This window comes from Mytilus galloprovincialis, chromosome 9 (assembly GCF_965363235.1).
Source record: "Mytilus galloprovincialis chromosome 9, xbMytGall1.hap1.1, whole genome shotgun sequence".
Lineage (NCBI taxonomy): Eukaryota > Metazoa > Mollusca > Bivalvia > Mytilida > Mytilidae > Mytilus > Mytilus galloprovincialis.
In genome coordinates this window covers 55076833-55099888 of record NC_134846.1, presented here as the reverse complement: position 1 = coordinate 55099888, position 23056 = coordinate 55076833, and the positions used below count along the sequence as shown (strand labels likewise).

Below are 23056 nucleotides of genomic sequence, written 5' to 3'. Positions count from 1 at the left end.
TATAAAAGACATCTAATGCAGATGTGTCAAAATGTTTTGTTATGATTTTTACTTTTTTGTATTACAAAGAAAAAACAAATAAATGTTATATTTCAGTTTTAAATTTTGTTGATTTCTTTATCCCAGGACAGTTGAAAGTGTTAGCTGTATTGATATTTGGTCAATTGGAAATGAGGAGTTCTGTATTTTTCACCAATTTTTATATAACATAATTCAAATTTTATAGTTTGCCGACGCAGTAAGTGGTGGCTACCTATCTATCAAGGAAATTCAAACTTATTGAGCAAAATTTCAATGAAACATTGCCACAAATTTCAGCTGAAAATGCACCGGGACCTATATAACGTGCTTGTAAATTTGCTTTTCAAATGAGGAATAATATCTGCTAGTTTCAATCAGTCTTAAAGCTTGCTGGCTTTTTAACAAAATTTCATTGTACCGGTAGAATAATGGAGGAGTTAGGATGAGAATAATTAAATGGAACCCAAAAAATCATTTGTGATGCCACTGTAACATCGATTCATGTCCAAAGCATATTTTACCAATGATGTTGATTCTATTCATACGTTGTGAAAAAATAAGATAGTAGCAAAGAACTTCTCATCTTGCTTTAAGACACCTTCTCCCAAAATATATTCTATTGTAAGACTTTGGCTCCGATTAAAATGACAGGATCTCAAAATTGGGCTTTGTCGTAGTTTTTACAGTATGATAGTGCAGTTTAAAGTCCAGATTCAAATATTTAAGAAACAATTGAACACAAATTCACTAGGTTTTTCTTTTTGATTGCTTTAGATATTACCATCCTGCTGCATTACTGCATATTATCATACAATTTTCTGTGATTTTTCTACTGTAATGAAAATTATCAAAAGGGAAAATATATATAGATGTTTTTTAGGACAATAAGAAGCTATCTGTAAAAGTTTTATAAAATCTTTGTTATTTTTTAATTGTTCTTGAAAACATAAATTTGTCAATAATAAAGCTAAGAAAAATCAAGAGAGAACATTTTCCCGCCAAAATTTCAATGACTAATATCTCGAAAACAAGCACATTGACCTTTTTTTTGCATTTTTGGTTCCTTTATTAATCCCCTATCAATATATACTAGCGTTATGAAAAGCTTGTCATTTTGAAACTGAGAAGCAAACCTTCTTAAGATGTTATTTTGTTGTTTTGTCGTTATTTTTGGTGTCTCATTGACGTTTACAACAAAACCCTTTTTTTAAATGTATTTATATATATAATAGATCATAGTTTCCTCTTTAGTTAATAATATAGGAGTACACTCACTGTCATTTGTATCGACTGCGAAGCTATTAGAATGAAAAAATTGAAAGACAATAATACTTTTCTAAAGTTACTTTATTTCATATCCTGTACCCTTCAAAGGTTAAATGGTTTCCTTTGTATCGTATAAATCTGAATATTCATGGTCCGATTCTGTACGATGCAATTGATGAGTGTTTTCATAGTGTTCATTTTTAGATTGATGCTGGATATCTTCGTAATTGTTGGAAGTTGATGACCCATATGATGTTTCCCTAACGTTCGGCCTGTTTATATCTGATTGTTGAGTACGTGTATTCAGTATAGCATATGGACGTATTCCCGTTTGCAATTGCAAGTCTGTGTAGCTTGCCAGTTCGTCACTGGAAGGCATAACTGGTGCAAATATTGTGTTGTGCACAGTCCTTGAAGAATTTGTTTTATTTTTTCTATTTCCATACTATCATTCCAATGTTATCTGAAGAAAAAAAACTTAACACGTAGTTGATGACGTAATATTTATATTAATTTGAGAGATAGCAGGTGGGATGTTAGGAGAATGTTGCTTGAGGTCAATGCTTTGTAGAAGTAGAAACCCTGAGGGTTGACTGAGTTGATTTGTGTCTGTTTATTTAACGCATCAATGTAAATATATCGGAAATTGATGAGACTGTCATACAAGTGAGAGGGTTAGCGCTATAGAACCAGGTTTAATCCACCATTTTCTACATTTGAAAATGCCTGTACCAAGTCAGGAATATGACAGTTCTTGTCCAGTCGTTTTTGATGCGTTTTGTTATTTGATTTTGCCATGTGATTATGGACTTTCCAAATTGATTTTCCTGTAAGTTCAGTATTTTTGTGATTTTGCTTCATACATGATATAGGCATATGTTAATCCCTGGACATCTCCTGTTCCGCCAGTTAAACCCTTTTTAAAATTGGCGAGCGATTTCCTTAAGCTGGATACCTATTTGAATAATTGTTATTTGTTCTCGTCCTGAATATGCATGAAATAATTGCGACTGGATGTAAAGCAAGTAAAACTAAAGAATCAACGAAAGTTGTTAATCATAACAATAAATATACTAAAATTGGCGTTAGAAAAATATCTGAGACAGTATTCAATCATCTTAGATAATAGAAATAGCAGAAAGAAAATCGACCTTAATGAAGTTTGAAAAAGAGGTTTGCAATTTTTTTTTTAATGTAACATGTTGATTCAATTTTATAAACACTTAGTTTAGTTTAAACATATTTCATTGTTCAAAATGACAAAAGGATCAGACACAAGTTTTACAACTTAGCAACGTCTTCTCCAACGTCTTCTCCAAGAAACACCTCCATACAAGGAGATAGATAGTAACCTTTATTTGGGAATGTGTAGTGACTTTCCTATTTTGTTTTGTAACATTTAAAATAGCTCCATAAACCCATTTTTCTTTTTATTTTGTGAATGAACATTACAAGTGTAATCTTTGCTTATTTTATCTTAAAACTAAAGTATTTCTTTTTTTCTATTTTGATCACACATAATTTAACTTTTCATGTAAAATCTATACAAAATCTAACAATTTTGCATAATCGATAGTTTAAAATAACCCTGATAACTAATGTATACTTGTATCATATTTTTGAAAAAGAAAATATTATCAAAGATATTTTTGCAACAAAATCAACCTCTATTGTTTTTGATTAAATGTACTGTATACAATTTGAAAGCAAAAGTCCTTATATCATGATCAGCATGTTAAAAGTCTTTGATTAAAAGTTAAGAAACTTTAAATAAACTAAGCCTTGATACTGAGATATAGAATAATACGAGTTTAACCAGAAAAAAACCCATACCGTAATATGTATGTAAATACAAATAAAATGCAAATTAAAGCTAGCCCTCCGATAACACCAATGGCAATTGCTGGAATATAAGTTATCATAATTTTATCATTTTATACGATTTACAAAATAATTCATAATTTTCAATCAATTTTGTGACCACAAAAAATATTTGCTAAATTAACTATTTATAAAACTTTAACCCGCTTACTAAGAAAGTTATGTTAAGCCAGAACTAGCTACTGACGATATGACCTATCGACATGCACAACATGAAAAATGCTGACATTTAATGCAATGTAAACTTTAAAAAAAAGATAACTTCTGTGTGATTATGTTTGCCAGTCTGGCTTTAAAAAATCACAGTTTTCAACAAATGTGTTTTCACCAGTTTTCTGATGTATTGAATTGATTCTTGTATCATGGATTCGAATTCATGTGTTAAAAATAATAATTTATTCAACTGTCTTTTTCTTCTTTGATAGAATGGCAAACAATTAGGATTCAGTTGAAATAATTTGTGCACACGTAGATAAAAATATATTTACATAAATCGAATATTTATTGTGTTAGCCTTATTTTCAACTCTATTTAAACAATCGCCATAAATATTCCAGATGTTAACTCTTGTTTGTCAACTCTTACATAATTGACTTGATAGGTGACAAAGATTCAACTTTCAAAACATACTTTGATTATTTGGAATATATTCTAAGTTTTACTTCTTCTTACTACATTTGTATAAACTTAAAGATTTACCTGTATCTTTTTAAAACCATTTTTTTTTCTAAACTGAATATTTTCGAAGGGTTAAATATTTCGCAGTGGTGACTTGCCATGGCTGTGTTTGAACTTGTTTGTTTACTTTTTGGCCTTGCATGTTTTTCCCTAATATTTTATTAACTGTGCATTTGCATTCAGATATCGCAGATCAAATTTATTCGTTTATAGTGTATCAATGTACGTTTTTTGATTGAGTTAAGCCTGCCAATTGATATTTATCGTGTGTTTTTCTATGTTGTGATGTTATGCTATTGTTTCAGAAAAAGGGAGAAGGTTTGGATCCATTAAACGTTTAATCCCGCTGCAAATGTTTGCACCTGTCCTAAGTCAGGAATCTGATGTACAGTAGTTGTCGTTTGTTTATGTAATTTATACGTGTTTCTCGTTTCTCGTTTTTTAATTTTATATAGATTAGACCGTTGGTTTTCCCGTTTGAATGGTTTCACACTAGTAATTTTGGGGCCCTTTATAGCTTGTTGTTCGGTGTGAGCCAAGGCTCCATGTTGAAGGCCGTACATTGACCTATAATGGTTTACTTTTTTAAATTGTTATTTGGATGGAGAGTTGTCTCATTAACACTCACACCACATCTTCCTATATCTATTAAGCTTTAAAAAAAGAACAGAACACATTTCTCTTATTACTTGCCTGTTCGATTTAGCTCGTCGGTGTTTCTTGAGTCAACTCTGAGGTATCGCCCTAAAATGTAAATATAATATATTGTGAGTAGACATTTATAAAGAATAGCTTAGCCGCGGTTTCCATGTTTATGGGCTTTATAAAACATTTAACACAGGTACTCTAACAAGCGCGTAAGCGATGCGAGAATGTAAATTGTGCGGCGAAAAACAGAACTGATGATAAAATGAATACACTTTAAAAGACTAATTTTTCGACAACAAACTATTTGATGATGTGAACATCAATATTGATAAAGCAAAGTCTTGTAATATATTATTGAAAATTATATTGACGCAAATTGCGAAAGCGTGTAGAAAAACGGTACACTGCATTTGAACTTGTAACTGTTGAGGGGGAAAGATTGTATAAAAGGAGACGACGAGAAAAAGCTGTTTTAGATCGGAACTGCATCGACATTATAGCACTGTTGAGTCTGGTAAGAAATGTACTGAACTTTGGTAGTTTGGACACAGCTGTTTGCATGGAATTGTATGCCATTGTCATACAAGTGATATGTTTAGCTAGTTTGAAAACTAGGTTCAATCCACCATACTTAGAAAACGCCTGTACCAAGTCAGGAATATGACTGATGTTGTCCATTCGTTTGATGTGTTTGAGCTTTTGATTTTGCCATTTGATTATGGACTTTCTGTTATGATTTTTCGTCGGAGATCAGTATTTTTGTAATTTTACTTTGAAGATCTGTCCGTTATTTTACATTAACGATTGTCTAACCGAACACACATATATGTATAAAAGTACAGTCATCCATCATACCAAAAGATGGTTTTATAGTGTCTACAGAATGATGAGTTGATCTGTCTGAAACTAGAAGTTTTCAGTAAATAAAAAAAATTGAGAATGGAAATGGGGAATGTGTCAAAGAGACAATAACCCAACCATAGAACAGACAAAACCGAATCATGTTTCAAAGATGGAGATAAAAAAAAATAATAATAAATCATTGGTGCATTGCATATACATTGTACATGGTACAGATAAAAAAAAAGACACTGCGACTTGTATTGTTTTTTTTGTGGCCATTGTTATTGAAGTAACCTCATGTATTCTCTTTATATCTTCATCTGCAAGAATAAAATTTACTCACCAACACAAGAAAAATTCAGGATCGCATACAATGGCTTGTAGCAAGAAAATCTATCCTCAAGTAGAGAACAATAGTCTTTCCCGATGTACATTTTGTCTGTACTTAACGAGTGCACTTTGATCTTCGTACTTTCATTCGATTCGCAGGCTGAATTCTGAAACATTACGCTAATTCTTTTGGCACCAGCATTATGACTGCAGTTAACGTCTATCCTGTTATTTGTAAACACGTTATTGACTGTTTGTTGACCTAAACAATGAAAAATTTACATTGATAACTTCTGCAATTTACTTCATTTAGTACATGTTTTAAATATTCTTCCGATTAGATGTAATAATATTTGAGCAGCTTCTTAAGTGACACATCAAATCAAACATTTGACAAAACATTTTTTTTTTAATGTTGATGACACAGATTTTGAGAAAAGTTTGCATATAACTTATGCACTAAAAATAATGTGTTTCAGTTTTATTATTTGAAATTTCACTGATTAGATTCTTTCAAAATAAATAAACATGTATATAGAAAGTACAGAAAAAAACTCGAAAAATGTATCATCACATCTATTATTTTAAGTACTTCAATTTTCTTTAGAAAATTGTCTGTTGATACATACACCATCGTTTTAAATTTTGGTGAATTAACCAATACGTTTATACCTACATGAACATGCAAAACTTTTAGAAATGTTTGGTCCTCAATGTTCTTCAACTTCGTGCTTTATTTGGCCTTTGAAACTTTTTTATCCGAGTGTCATGGATGAGTCTTTTTTTTGACGAAACGCGCATCTGGCACTAATACAAAATTTGAAGCCTTGTATCTATGATGAGTTTGTTTGGTAGGGAAAAACGTAAAATTCGATGTATCACGACCAACAACGCGACGACACTAATAAACTTCTTTTGACAGTTTGTGGTATTTTTGTTTTCTTCTAGAGACACACAACTTTGAATGATGCAAACCATTAAAATAATTTGGTGATCGAAACATTATTTTACTCCATTTGAACGAAATTTATGAAATTTTTAAAAACATTCTTCGGACTTGAAGTAAAGAAAATTTATGAACATTTTCGACGATTTGATGTGCATTCTATACAAATTATAACATATTTCAAAAGAATTTAGTCGGTGAAGTTTCAGAAAATAAAAGAGATATGTGCATTATTTTTTTTTAGATTTTCAGTTAAATTCGAAAGAGTCAAAGATAAAAGTATTTTACTTAAATCTGTCACATATAAAAATGAAGATGTGACATGATTTACACAAGAGACCAAATGACACAGAAATTAGCAAACTAAAGGTCACTGTATTGCATTCATCAATGAGCAAGGACTATCCCGCTTAGTCATCTATAAAAGGCATCGAAATGTCAATTTTAAAACAATTCAAACAAGGATAGTACAAAAAAATAAACGAAAAACAAATATGTAACACATCAACAACCGATAAACACTTGATTACAGGCTCCTGACTTGGGAGAGGCACATACAGGATGTGGCGATGTTTAACCTGTTAGCGGGATCTTAAACCACCCCTAACCTGGAACAGTTGTGTAATAGTAAAACATGAGAACAAACAATAAAAAATCAGTTGAAAAAAGGCGTAACTCATCAGGTGGATACATATAGAAATAGAGTAGACATTGACGTGTTCATGGACATCCCAACAATAAAAAGACACTAAGTGCAGTTCTGAGAGTAGTTGGAATTACTGATATTATAAGTTATATACTTTCATATCGGTAGATATTGGCATTTAAAAGCCCTAAAGTATCCATAGTGTACAGGTATTGTAGTAATAGTCTTTAAATATCCGTATTCTCTTGTTTAAATGTATATCTACATTTCTTTGTTTTCATGGGTTGGAAATGAAAGACACGAGTTGAAATATCTTTTTCAGTGTTTTATTTTAACTATTCAGTTAAGGGAATGATTGATAAGGCCAGGTTCAAAAGGTAATACATTTTGTACTTATACTTTAAGGAATGTCTACCGGTATCGATATGTAAATTATCAAATTTTCTTTGATTGATTGGTTAATTGTTGGTGAATAGCGCCAAATTTAGCACTCTTGGCTCTATTGTTGCCATAGTTTTTATTGTTGTAGAAAGCCATACGAAAAGAACCACCGAGCTACGGCTGGAAAACTAGCAAACCTAGTCAATTAAAGTCGGACCACCTACCAGGACCAAGGTTAGACTTTATAAGGCTAGTTACAACTGCAGATGAACTATTTAGACCAATGTGTTTATTGCTGTATAATCAAATTGTTTTAGTCCGTACCTGTTTTCATATTATAAACTGACACTCTCCAAGCACCACCACATATCTCATCTCGGTTAGTTTTGCAGGCCTTATAACACCCAGAGGAAGATGTATACGGACCTTTGCCTAACTCCTCTCCGTTACCACAATAACATTCGTCTCCATGCTGAAACACAGTTATACTTCTAAAATATTACTTAGAATTTTCCAATGTTATCAATGAACCCGGTAGATATAAAAAAGAAGATGTGATATGATTGCCAATGAGACAACTGTCCACAGGAGATCAAAATGAAACAGACATTAACAACTATAGGTCACTGTACGGCCTTCACCAATGAGTAAAGCCCACACCGCATAGTCAGCTATAAAAGGCCCCGATATGACAATGTAAAACAATTCAAACGAGAAAACTAACGGCCTTATTTGTATAAAAAAATGAACGAAAAAAAATATGTAACAAATAAACAAACGACTACCACTGAATTACAGGCTCTTGACTTGGAACAGGTACATACATACATAATGTGGCGGGGTTAAACACGTTAGCGGGATCCCAACCCTCTCTTAACCTGGGACAGTGGTATAACAGTACAACATAAGAACGAACTATAAAAATCAGTTGAAAAAGGCTTAACTCATCAGAGGGACAAAAATACAAGTGGACGTGGTCGGGAACTTGTACATCCCGACAACAATAAGACACTAGGAACACGTCTGAGAGTACTCGCAGTTATCTGACAGCTAGTTCAAAGCCACTAACAACTAATAAAAAAACTCATGCATCTAAAACTAAACAATCAATCCGTACACATGCAGAATCTGTTTTACTAGTACAATCAAACTATGAGAGTATTGAAGGAATATATATATATATATATATATATATATATACTTAACTAAAGATCCAAATATAGAAATGAAAGAAAAAAAACAATTTCAAAATCCATTATTAAAATTATTTTGAGAATCACCAAGGGCAAAAGTAGATTTTCTTTCATAGTCAAGACACAGTATTTCGTGCCATGGAAATTTTTGACATCGCACTTTCTTAATGTTATATGTGATGCGCACGCACGTTTTTTTCTTTTCTTTTCTAGATACTACTTATATCTGATTTAATAAAAGTAGTAAGTAGTTTTTGATTTTTCTTACGTTTATAAAGGAAAAAGAAAACCATTTACGAAAAAAAGCTCACACAAATATGACCACAGACGCAGCTATGATGAAAATAAATCATTAAATATACATGTTTGGCTATACTCTTAGTACATATAATATACATATATAAAATATTGAAATAATAATTATAATAAATTTATTTCTCTGATTCCTATACCATTTTTGAAACTGCACACTTATCTGTTAGTACTTTCAAAGAATATAGTTTGTTATTTTGCATCATTACAGCTCTTTATTGGTCTACACATATTTTTTATATAAAATACTTGACGTTCTATTTTTATGCCACTTGTAAACCTGCATGATAACGTTCCACACAGTAAATACATACCGGGTATTTTGCGAATAATTTAGAAGTTTTAAAAATGAGAAAATACAATCTTAAATCGAAAAGAGAAATTCAACATCATAAATGACAGTTCTCAAAACAGAAATAAGAAAGAAATCATTATGTTACAAATCCTACTCTTTACAGTTAAAAGACAACTTTTTTTTAAATGAAAGTGACCGCATTCGTGTTCATCCTTAACATTTACATATATTGTGTTATAACAATAAATACAACATATATCTAAATATTATGGCTGAACACAAGTGCGGCCACATTAAAAACCATTCTTAGAATTCAAACAAATGTTTAAATTGTGAAGATATCAATTATGTTTGCATGGAATAATGATGCTAGTACATGATGTATGTTCATTGTACTATCAAAAACAACCCAATGTATGTAACAAAAGTATTTTACTTAAGATTTGAATGCTTCTTTTTGCAACTTCATTGGGATGTAAAAGCGTTGACCGAAGTACATTTACTAAAAATGTGCGCACGGTCAACGCTTTTACAACCCTATGAAGTTACAAAAAGAAGCATTCAATACTTATAATTACATTTTTTTAGCAATGATCATGAAAAGACGAATTTTATTATTGTTTTATTTAATTCACCTGTGCACTTTATTGTGGGACCACGTGTTATCATGAATGAAAAGTTTTATTGAGCAATGCAATTGCTTACGGAATAACACGTGATGTGCAGTTAGCCAATCAGAATAAAGTATCATAATGAAACATACATCTAATGTAATTATTTTCAAATAAATAAGTAATATTTTACAATTTAGCAACTTTATAAAGACGTTATATTTTGGGACAAAAAAAGGTTCTTTTATATTTTTTTAATGGCTAAGATTTGCAATGTAACAAGTTATCAAAGGTACCAGGATTATAATTTAGTACGCCAGACGCGCGTTTCGTCTACATAAGACTCATCAGTGACGCTCATATCAAAATATTTATAAAGCCAAACAAGTACAAAGTTGAAGAGCATTGAGGATCCAAAATTTCAAAAAGTTGTGCCAAATACGGCTAAGGTAATCTATGCCTGGGATAAGAAAATCCTTAGTTTTTCGAAAAATTCAAACTTTTGTAAACAGGTAATTTATAAAAATGACCAAATTATTGATATTCATGCCAACACCGAAGTGTTGACTACTGGGCTGGTGATACCCTCGGGGACGAAACGTCCACCAGCAGTGGCATCGACCCAGTGGTGTAAATAGTTATCAAAGGTACCAGGATTATAATTTAGCAAGTGTACATGAATTTGTAATGAAAATCCTTTATATTATGAAAATCAAAATGTACTGCTATTGATATATTTAACCGTAATATGCCGATATTTTCCCGTATGCAGTGGCAATAATTACGAGAACTCTCATTAGAACATTGGCTAACGCCCAGCACAAGTGCAAGGGGAAAGGGAGTTATAGAATGTAAACAGAGTAGAAATGGAATGTAAAAAGTAATAAATGAACCAAAAAGAACAATTTAAATATAAAAAAATAATAATTTAGGAAATGTTAAGGTAATGTTTAATTAAAAAGATGGGAACGCAGTGAGAATATAAAAACCACTATCAAGGCTATATCGAATCACTTAAATGTCACATGCTCCACGTGCTCATGTTCATTGTTGATCAAGGTTTCGATCCGGTTTACTTCGGCAACAACCTCGAAAGTTGATATGCTTTCAATCACTGAATGCAATATTATTTGTCAATAACATGTTGAAGATTAGTAATAGATATGCACAAACGTGCATAAATTAATTAATTTAGTGTTTATGCATATATTATTGCAGTGCAATAATTTCAAGAACAATAAAATTATAAGAAACTCGATTCAGAGGACTTTAAATCGAAAATGGTCCGTTATAAAATTTGCTAATTTTGGCAATACCAGAAATAAGACGTTTTGTTTAAAAACTAACGACTTTTATTCTGTATTGTTTTTATTCCTTTTACTTTTTTTATAATAACATTACACATGTAGCATGTATGTTTCATAAGAACTTATAATTTTGCCTGTCGAAAGCCTTCACGAGTCACACCGAGATCAAGTTGTATTTCTTTTAAATTAAATTCAACATTCATGAGATTAAGTTCTTCTCATGACAACTTCATAACATTTCACTATGAAAAAAAGAAAAGAACAAGAATATGTTCTAAGTACACGGATGCCTCATCCGCGCTATCATTTTCTATGTTCAGTGGACCGTGAAAATGGGATGAATCTCTAATTTGGCATTAAAATGAGAAAGATTATATCCTAAGGAACATGTTTACTAAGTTCCAAGTTGATTGGACTTCAACTCCATCAAAAACTACCTCGACCGAAAACTTTAACCTGAAGCGGGACAGACGGAAGAACGAACGAACGGACAGACGGACGAACGAACGGACGCACAGACCAGAAAACATAATGCCCATAAATGGGGCATAAAAATAGCTACAGATTGTAATTTCATGGAAGATGTGCTTCGGTTAATGCTTATAGATCAAAATAAAATTAAAAGAAGGAGAATTCAACTATTAAATAAATATATACCGATGTTGCAAAATATTTAAACAATTGATTTTGTGTTGAGCAAAATTGGTAGCAAATCTGTGTCGACATCATATGATGTAGATTTCCACGTTGAAAGTCAAAAACTCGGTTCCAGTTGTCTTGATAGCATTTAACATACTCATATTCTGAAAAGAAATTTCAAATACCTTTTACTACATTTGAACTCAGATTCAATTTAAAACGGAATTTCAATAAACTGTATACGATACGACACTACTAAAATCTAACAATTGCACCCATTGAATATCAAAGATTTAACTATTTATAAAATATGATATCAACAGAACTTCTAAATATTTAATATAAAGTACTCAAAGTTTTCGATAAGCTAGGTTCTTCAGAGACCAGTTTGTCACATCGTTGAAAATACATGGTTTTGTTAATAATATTAATCAATGAAAAGCACTACCACATGACTTCCTATTATAAAAATATTATGTTTTTATGACTCTTAGTCTTGCAGTAGTTACATTTTTTTTTTATTTATAAAGAATACAAAAATAACCCTGAGAAACGTTTTGAAAAAGGAAAGAAAAGCTCTATACCTCAAATTATAAACATCAGGTTAAATGATTGCCAATTTTTCATCTAAGTTCAAATGGCGTGGATATATGCAACAATACATGGAGGTCACAGTTCTTATTTTTAATTTGGTAATATACAAATTCGTTTTCTAGATAAATTATTAAGTTGTATGACCGATAATCCAATGGGAACAACATTTCTATTATAAAAATTAAATGCTTCATTGTGTTATGTTGTATGGTTGTAAATAAACTGATCATAGATACCAGGATTAAAATTTTATTTTTATGCCAGACGCTCGAATCAAAAACTGTAAAAAATACCAAATAAAGTACGCGGTTGAAGAGCATTGAGGACCAAAAATTTCAAAAAGTTGGCAAATACAGCTCCGGTAATCTTTTCCTGAGATAAAAAAGCCTTAGTATTTCAAAAATTCAAAGTTTCGTGAACTGTCAATTTATAATAATAAGAACATATCAATGATAACCCAAGTCAACACAGAAGTGCTGACTACTGGGCTGGTGATACCCTTGGGGAATTAAAACTCCACCAACAGTGGCATCGACCCAGTGGTTGTTGATAAACTCATCCTATATACCAGGATTGAAATTTTATATTTACGCCAGACGCGCGTTTCGTCTACAAAAACCTCATCAGTGACACCCGAATAAAAAAATGTAAAAAAAGTCAAATGAAGTACGAAGTTGAATAGACAATAAAATTAAGTATCGGTCCAAAACAGCTTAGTTCACCGAATGTTTTGTGTTTTGTTTTTCATCTTTATCTTTGTGTGTGATTTTTAGGACATTTTTCTATTAAAAGTTTGTTAATATCCCCTTCAATCTGCTCCCCTTTTTCTAACTTTAAGAAATTGTTTGTTTAAAGAATAGGTGTTATAGTCTTACTAAAATATATTCACATCTGGTTTAGATTTTGGACGATATAGAGTTGTATATTGTATAGACGATTATCTACTGCTTTCGATCGTATGTCCTTTTCATTGTTGCTTATTCAATAGAGAGCATATCATTTCATTTATTTTTACCACTTACACTTTTGATTTAAAAGTCAACTATAATTATCTTAGTTAAAAGAAAGCGATAGAGAGAAGCCAGCCTGTTGGATGCAGGGAAATAAATATCATATCTCTTAAAAATAGGCAGATATGTGACAATGTTGCAAGTTAATTTTTATTTAGATTTTTGGGACGAAACAGCATTCACAATAAGATCGATTCGAACAATAAACATTCGTTAAAACCAGGTAGCATTCACAATAAAAAAAAACATAATGTTAATATATTCTAGCTGATATCTCTATATTTCAATCAATGTAAATCGAGTGTCATCGAATTTAATCATTCCCGTGAAGACAGACACATTGTATTACTTTGAACAAATACAACAATTGCTTTTAGTGCAACATATCAGTGTATTGTGATTTCATTATGGTTCTATATGATGTCTAATTTCTGTTGAATATGTTTTAATTATGCAAGCAAAACTGTGTTTTAAAATCAATATAAACATTTTCATTTGAATACATCTATGTGTCATTTTATTCACCTGTATATACTAGTAATATTGGCGCAAATGAATTGTTTTATTTGTGGCGTAAATGAAATATGTTTGGTGGTGCAAATGAAAGATTGTTTTGGCACATATGAAATGCCAATAGGCGCAAAAGCAAAGCGCTGATAAAGACATGTCGTAATCGATCCCAATTATATCGGGAAAAGGTGTAAGCTTTAAGCAGCTTTTAAATAATAATAATAATAATATCCTCTAAACGGAGACATTTCCTCTATATAATATAATTTACCGAGCAAAACAAATTGCTCTAATTTTTCATAAAAACATACCACATCTGTAAAATACATCAATTGTCCTTGGTATTTGGTATCGTGTCAAATTGAAATAAGTTTCATTAACTTGACATGACTGTCTCTCATTGCATACTCCTTCAATATGTTGCTGTGTTGGTTATTATTATTGACAGGATAATCACTTCCAGTTTCAATATTGTAAGGGTTTTTCATTGGCCTAATTTGAACACTTGTTATTTTAATATTCGAATTATTGATGCACAAGAGCTTAACTGGTTCATGTTCACACATCGTAATAGTACCTGAAAAAAATTAAAAGGTCAGAAAATATAAACGGAATAATAGTAATCTTTTTTCAAACTATGCATTGATTCCTGTTTTTTTTATATCTTGAACATGTTGAATATGTCTGCCTTTTCCCCAATTAAAACTAGAACAACTATATAAAGAAAATGTAAATATAAGGTTTGGTATTCTTTTGATAATTTCCGCAGTTGCTTTGAAGTCGTACTAAAATTTTTAAGATCTGCAGGGCCCATTAAAGAGGTGGGATGCAGGGCCCATTAAGGAAGATAGAATGCAGGGCCCATTAAGGAAGATGGGGTATCTGAATTATAATCCATAGAATTGTTTAATAATTTGCTAAAACGTAGTGTATATCATGCTTTAAAAAATAATTATAAAAAATGGTTCACGGAGCTTATTCTGACGCAAAAAGATGTGCAAAATTGACAGATTTGTATAGATTATGCATGGAAAATTCAATTTTCTGCCATCAAACAAAAACAACATCATAGAAATTTGAGATGAAATATGAAAAGATAGCTCTAATATTATGCTTTCAGATAAGAAAAAGACGGGACCCGTTTTCATGCTACATCATAAAACAGGTAGATTCCTAACACATTCTATTGTAGAAGTTTCTTTATCTAATTATCTGCCCTTACATTTGAGTTGCATCCCTTTAAGTGGCAAAGTTAGAAAAAATTTAATCAAACAAAAGTCTTCTTTTTTTTGTGAAATACAACCATAAATAAGATAAAAATGTCATTTTCTATAATTAAATGAAAATTCTTACACATGAATACCTAATAATTCCAAAATTTGCACATTTTATTAAAGATCTAGACCGATTGTTTTCTGGTATTTCAAAGATGGAGAAAGACACCTTATCTACATTAAGTCCTTTAAAGACGTCAGACATCAGGTAAATCTCAGTCTACATTTTGACAGTGTTGAACTAGTCTTAATTTAATTTCCTTAGTATGCATTTGATTTTATGTATATCTTATTCCTCAATTAACACATTTAAGTTGTATAAACAGTACAATTTAGGATTTGATATACACTACAAGGTCGTAAAAATGTTCGTGTCGCGCATCGACCAATTTCAATCTTCAATACAAATTAAACTTAACATGTTCATTTTTTGTTTTTTTTTCCATCCCAAATTAGTCTACCTGTCGTTACTGTCAATAATTGAGAGGACTGTTTTACTGTCATTTTGTTTTGGATGTATAAGTTTCATTCCACGTCCACTTTTTGTAAACTGTTTTGGTAAAACTCGGGATGTTAGTTTTCTCAATTGAATTGTTTCATATTTTTTTTTATGTCGGTGCTTTTTTCTAACTTGACTACTTGGAACTCTTGGTTCAATTGCTTCCATGTGAGTGAGCAGCAGCCCTATAAAAGAATGATAGAAACCACAAGCCCGGGAGTACTGTATTAACTTGGAGATATATATCCCTTATACAGCCGCTACTGGAATATTGCTGCATACAACGGAAAATATTTTTTTTGTCGATAATTTTGTTTTCAACCGACCCTCATTGTCAATTCGTAGATGCAAGTCATGATATGAGGCAGCCCTGTACTTGCTCAATCCTTTATCTCAATAAAAACGACAAGTTGGCTGGGATAGATGCGTTCAATATAGTCCTATTAAGTGATCTTTCTAATTTTCGTGAATTCCAAAAGATTAGAAAGCAAAAATGTTTTCAAACATAAGTATATACGATTAATAATGTTTAATTTTTAATTTTCAAAAGCTTTTGAAAGTGACTGTTTTAACGACAAAGTGTAAATTGAATAATTGTGTACATGTACCAAATTTCTTCGTCTTATTGTCAATGAAAACACATTAAGAGAAATGATAATTCCGAGCACATTTGAAGTTATTGAGCGGTATTATGTCACAGACTGGTAGTTGTAGTATAGTCTGGATACTGCCTTTTAACATCTGTACGGTTAAAGAGCATTTTTCCCTATCTATGACACAACAAACGTAATATTAAAACAAATTGTAAACTCATAAATATTATGTTACTTACTATTTAGCTCAATAGAAAATACTTCTCTTGCAAAAACAAAGAGGTAGTACACTTGCAAAATCATCTTTACCATTTTTTTATTAACAAGTTGTTGTTTCCGCTGATACTATAAATTGACTTCCTTAATATGACAAGATCGTAATAAATTATTGATATTGTGTAAATACATGTACCTATTTACAGGGATTGATCAGATGTTCATTCATAAAATCTTAGATACACGAAGTATCCACAATAATGCCTCACATCACCACAGGTGTACCTGTTATACAATGTTACTACTGTTCCTTTATTAGGCAGCGTGGAATGCAGTTTGAATCGTGTTATATTTTGCAATGAAATCGACTTTGTATGACATATTTTTGAGGAAAAAGAAATATAAAATCCCTTTTCACCTATAACTAATTTATCAATATATGTTGAAACGAAGCGTTAACAAATAGAAATACTTAAATTCCCCTTTCACTATGATTCATATATTGATATTTGATCAAACATAACGAAAACATACAAACATACTTAATATATCTATATAAGGAAAAGAGTTAAGTGTTGGAAAATCAGATGGAACTATTGTTGAGGTTTCTGACTCTCATTTTCAAAATTCTTAAAAAGTATATTATCAAGAAACTAAGGTTCAAACGCCCTCAGGTTACGATGACCGGAGACAGCTTTTGGGATTTTTGAGAACATGAAAACAATTTTTTGATATGGAGACCTTTTCTAAGAACCAAATCAAATATTAGGGACACAGCCAGTGCAAGTGAAATTTCAGGTGAATCCGAACTAGTCTGATTAAAGAAGTGTATGTAGTCCCCTCAGAGATTATCATAATATTGACCACATAACAAAAACAGGACAGAGGGGGTCATGGAGTGTGAACTGAATACCATATAAACTAGTATAAACAAGATAGGTCAGTCTGACAAAACGAAAATGATATTCTTTATAGTGTTTTTCAAAAAACTTGTATTGCAGTAACGAACTCGATTTTAATTGCATAAAAAAAAACCACGGACGACTAATTGTCGCATATATACGTCAACGAGCAAATAAGCATTATCGGTGTTTCTATACTTTTTTAATTTTGATAACGACAGGAAAGGTGATAGACACATTACAGGATACATAATACACTCAAAATTACTGGTACCTAGTGTGGATTAAACTATAAATATCATTTTGCCTCCGTGAGGTCCTATTGAACCTTAAAACATAAAATACCTTTTAGTCAAAGGGATTTTTTTTAACAAAGTTTATCGACAGGTTGTAGGTATTCCAATAAGCATTTATTTCCCACCTTTAAAAACAGACTTGTGTGTGTGCTGTTATGAATCACAGTTTATGACCAAACGCTGTGAACCCCTCTCTAAATTGCATTTAATTGATATATTCAACATTTACTGTTATCTTGATATTTTTTCGTCAATTAATCAAGTTTTTTCTAATTATAATGCCGAAATTTACTCAAAGGATTACTAAAAAAAAACAAATTTAAACAGTAATAACCGTCCTTTCCTAGATTAAGATGTTTCGGTTTTACACGGGAAACTCAACACTAAAATTTACAACTAAAGGGACGATTTTTATGTTCCCTATTGTTAATTTCCCCTCTTTGGATGGTGATTTTCCTTCGGCTCCATCTGACGCTGTTTATATTTATCAACTAGTTAGCTTTGCCGTGTCTTATGTGACATTTTTGATTGAACGAACGTAATCTATGTATTACTTGTAAAATATTATGCCAGGGCTTTCGTTACCCCAAATTATTTAAAACCTTTACTAAATTCTTCCATATATATAAAGATTTGGTTTTGAAGTTTTGTTGTACCTGTATAAAACTTATTTCATACGGGATAGCAAATTTTTACGGAATTATTGTTTACCTTGCCCGGAAATTTAGAAACGATCCTCGTAAACTTATCGATCCTAAAATAAACGTATTCCAAAAGGTTACCAATTCAACACTAATTAGACCATTGAATATTGTTTTTATTGTTATTATTATTGATTTGGTCTTCAGTAGATTAAAAGCAAACTAAATAGTACTGTTATATACATGTACAGATTCATGGATCTACAGTATCTTGGCATTGCACAAGGTCATGTTTTTCTCTGACTGTTTATGACGTCTTTAAACTAAATCCATGGGATGTTGAATGTGTGCTGATTGATAATTTAGTCTTAGATGCATGCATTTTGTTATTAGTTGTTAGTGGCTTTGAACTAGCTGTAAGTAACTGCGAGTACTCTAATATCAGTACTTGGTGTCATTTTGTATACAATTACCTAGCCAAGTCCACTCTGTGTTTTTGATAGATTATTTCTATTATCCACCTGATGAGGTAAAATTGAGAATGGAAATGGGGAATGTGCCAAAGAGACAACAACCCGACCATAGAAAAAAACAACAGCAGAAGGTCACCAACAGGTCTTCAATGTAGCGAGAAATTCCCGCACCCCGAGGCGTCCTTTAGCTGACCCCTAAACAAATATATACTAGTTCAGTGATAATGAACGCCATACTAATTTCCAAAAACTAAAATTAAAGTGATACAAGACTAACAAAGGCCAGAGGCTCCTGACTTGGGACAGGCGCAAAAATGCGGCCGGTTAAACATGTTTGTGAGATCTCAACCCTCCCAAATACGCACATTAAAATTCAGTTCAAGAGAAGTCCGAGTCTGATGTCAGAAGATGTAACCAAAGAAAATAAACAAAATGACAATAATACATAAATAACAACAGACTACCAGCAGTTAACTGACATGCCAGCTCCAGACTTCAATTAAACTGACTGAAAGATTATGATTTCATCATATGAACATCAGGCACAATCCTTCCCGTTAGGGGTTTAGTATCATACCATCATAACATATATGAGAACATAACCCGTGTCATGCCAATAACTGGTTTTTGAATAAATGTGTTTAGTTCCGATGAAAAGACCCTATAAGTGAATCAATATTAACGCCAAAATATGCAATTTTTAATGACCTGACAACAGTATCGTAACTATATCCCTTCTTAATAAGTCTATTCAAAGGTTTTGTTAGTTTTTGAGGTGAATACTGACACCTTTGTGCTTTATAAAGAATATTTCCATAAAAAATTGGATGTGAAATACCTGAACGTATAAGAGTGTGCATGTTGAGCTATATTTACGAATTATGTCCTTATACCGATGATAAAATTTAGGAAATGTTTTAATGAGTTTTAACCTGATGAGTTAAGCTTTTTTCAACTGATTATTATCTATCGTTCTTATGTTGTACTGTTACACCACTATCCCATGTTAGGGGGAGGGTTGGAATCCCGATAATATGTTGAACCACGCCACATTCTGTATGTGTGTGCCTGTCCCAAGTCCGGAACCTGTAATTCAGTGGTTGTCGTTTGTTGATGGGTTACATATTAGTTTTTTCGTTCATTTTTTCGTACAAAAATTAGGCCGTAAGTTTTCTCGTTTGAAGTGTTTTATATTTGTCATTTTGGGACCTTTTATAGCTGACTATGCGGTATAGGGCCGTACGGTTACCTTTATTTTTTTGTCATTTGTCTCTTGTGGAGAGTATTTTCATTGACAATCATACCACATCTTTTTTTTTATATTCACAGTCGATCTTAGATGAATTTAGTTCTTCTTTGAAGTCCCGAATCATGTGTTTATGTCATATAGTTCCTTGGCTTTACATGTTCACACTGAACTGTAAGCTGATCAGAAATAAGAAGCGAACTAACAGGTGACTTTCGATGAATTTAGCTATTCTTTTATGTCCTGGATCATGTGTTTATGTACTTCAATATCATTGGCAATACATTTTTTGTTTGTTTGAGCAGTCCAGATGAAAGTAAAACTAGAGAAGAGTTACGGAGGCACTTAATTTATACAGCGTTTCCTTTCTACCAAAGTAAATACTGTTGCTGGTGTACTGTTAGTATCCCAGGTTATCATTAGTTTAGTGCTGAGTAGTATTGTTCTTATATAGTAAGTATATAACGTACCTCTTCATGTCTCCGTTGAAAAATTTATGATTATAAAATTTTTTTAACTCCTTTCCGTCAAAGTTTGCCTGAAGTATATAGTTCGGCTATTTTTTTTTGACTACCTTTTTCATATAGCTTTTCACGTGTTTATTTACTTATACTTCCTCATCGCACAATTGATAAAAAATGACATTGTGACGTAGTGACCCCCTAATGGTCAGGCTATCAAATATAAAATGGGGTTCATGATATGTGACGTCAACAGTTAATGGTGATGTCATCTATCGATGTTTCATGTATTTCATTTTTCATTGTTCTACAAAAAAGAAATAAAATAATGAAACGTTACAGGAAAAGTTCAGTATGCGATAAACTCTTTATACGGTTTACTGCTGACCCCCACTCAATCATAAATGGTGAGTTATATCCTGAGAAGAAGCGGCCTGCGGCCTAAATACTTATGCATTTTACTAAAAGTGAGGGGCGATAGATACCAGAAGGACATTCAAACTCAAAAAATTAATTGACAACACTATGTCTTAAAAAGACAGAAGACAAATATCCCTCTTTGGATCCGATATGGACAGTAGCGAACCATAACACTGATATTGGCTTTTAGAATGTAGGGTTTTGGTGTTCATGATGTAGATAAATCAGAAAATGCTTCGGATGAAACAAACTTATATAATGTTTTTCAAAGATTGTGTCCGTAGTTCTGCTGGTGAACTGTGAGTAACCAAGGTATTATCAGCTCATTTTTCAGTTGAACGATACTGACATGATTTAAAACATATATTTTCTTAAATTTACCGTTTATTTGAAAAGAGAAATCATAAAGAAACTGAATTCCCACTCCTGCAGTCAAACCTGACCTTCGATGGATTACTCTATTATTTTTGTAGTTAGCCTTGGTCATATAGCTCTTCACTTGTTTAGATAACTTCAACATCATTGGCTTTAAACTGGTGGGGTTTAAGTGTTCTTAATATATCCAGAATAAAGGGCTGCGCTTTAGCGCATGATACGCCCGTTGCTCTTTTAACTTGTCTTTTATGCTTTAAATGAATTTATATGATCAACTAGAAATATATATACAAATCAAAAGGGATGTTACATTAATATATTCACCAAAATTTCATAAAATCCCCCTTTTTTAAGTATAAAAATTCATTACTTAAGAAAACGTAAAATCTAAAATTTATAAAAATGGAATCCCCCTTTTTTAAGCATAAAAATTCATAACACGGAAATGTAAAATCTGAAATTAATAAAAATTGAAAGGGAGCTTACATCAATAGATATAAACAATTCACCAAAGTTTCATGGACATTGGTGAAAGCCTTTTTGAGTTATTGTCCACTGTGTTGAAAATCCCCCCTTTTTTTTTATGAATAAAGCCCCATAAATCCAAAACTTAGAATCTGAAATTTATAAAAATTGAAATGGAGCTTACATCAATACGTATAAACAATTCACCAAAGTTTCATGGACATTGGTGAAAGCCTTTTTGAGTTATTGTCCGAAGTGTTGAAAACCCCCCTTTTTTATGAATAAAGCCCCATAAATACAAAACTTTAAATCTGAAATTTATAAAAATTGAAAGGGAGCTTTCATCAATAGATATAAACAATTCACCAAAGTTTCATTGACATTGGTGAAAGCCTTTTTGAGTTATTGTCCGAAGTGTTGAAAATCCCCCCTTTTTTTATGAATAAATCCAAAACTTAAAATCTGAAATTTAAAAAAGACGAAAGGAAGGCTTCGTCAATAGATATAAACAATTCAGTTGTGTTTCATGGAAATTGGTGAAAGTGTTTTTGAGTTATTGTCCGAAGTGTGGACGACGGACGGACGGACGGACAGACGGACAGACGGACGTACGGACGGACAGACGGACGGACAGACGGACGGACAGACGGACGGACAGACGGACGGACGGACAGACGGACGGACAACAGTATATTATAATAAGTCCCGTCTAAAAGACGGGCGTATACAAATGGCATGGGACAGACCAAATATATTATAGAGTTATTTTAATTATTAAATGTATAATTGTTTTTTTTAGTTCAGTTTTGGATTGTTCAAATAGTTGCAGTAAAAAGATGAAACTTAAAAAAAAAACCAAAGTCCTATTTCCTTTTTACTGGAATAATAAATCAAAGGTGCGTATTCAAAGAATCCGTTATATTATAACGCTTTGATATAATATTTTCCATTGAAATCGGATCATGTGAAGGGCACGGTGTCTTAAGGCCACACATTATTGATACAAAGATTGTAATTAATGCACGTACATGAAATAGTATATGTTTCTTCGCTATTTATAACTATTATTTCGGTCGCGCGCACG

General features: G+C 31.8%; 1 long non-coding RNA gene across 1 annotated transcript; it reads right to left on the bottom strand.

The window, feature by feature from the left end:
• Positions 1-5685: 5685 nt before the first annotated feature.
• On the bottom strand, positions 5686-16831 carry LOC143046984 (uncharacterized). Its single transcript, XR_012969343.1, has 5 exons — positions 16717-16831; positions 14423-14688; positions 12016-12161; positions 7965-8112; positions 5686-5929 (listed from the first exon to the last, which is right to left on the bottom strand). It is a non-coding gene; the product is annotated as an uncharacterized LOC143046984 (long non-coding RNA).
• Positions 16832-23056: the final 6225 nt, after the last annotated feature.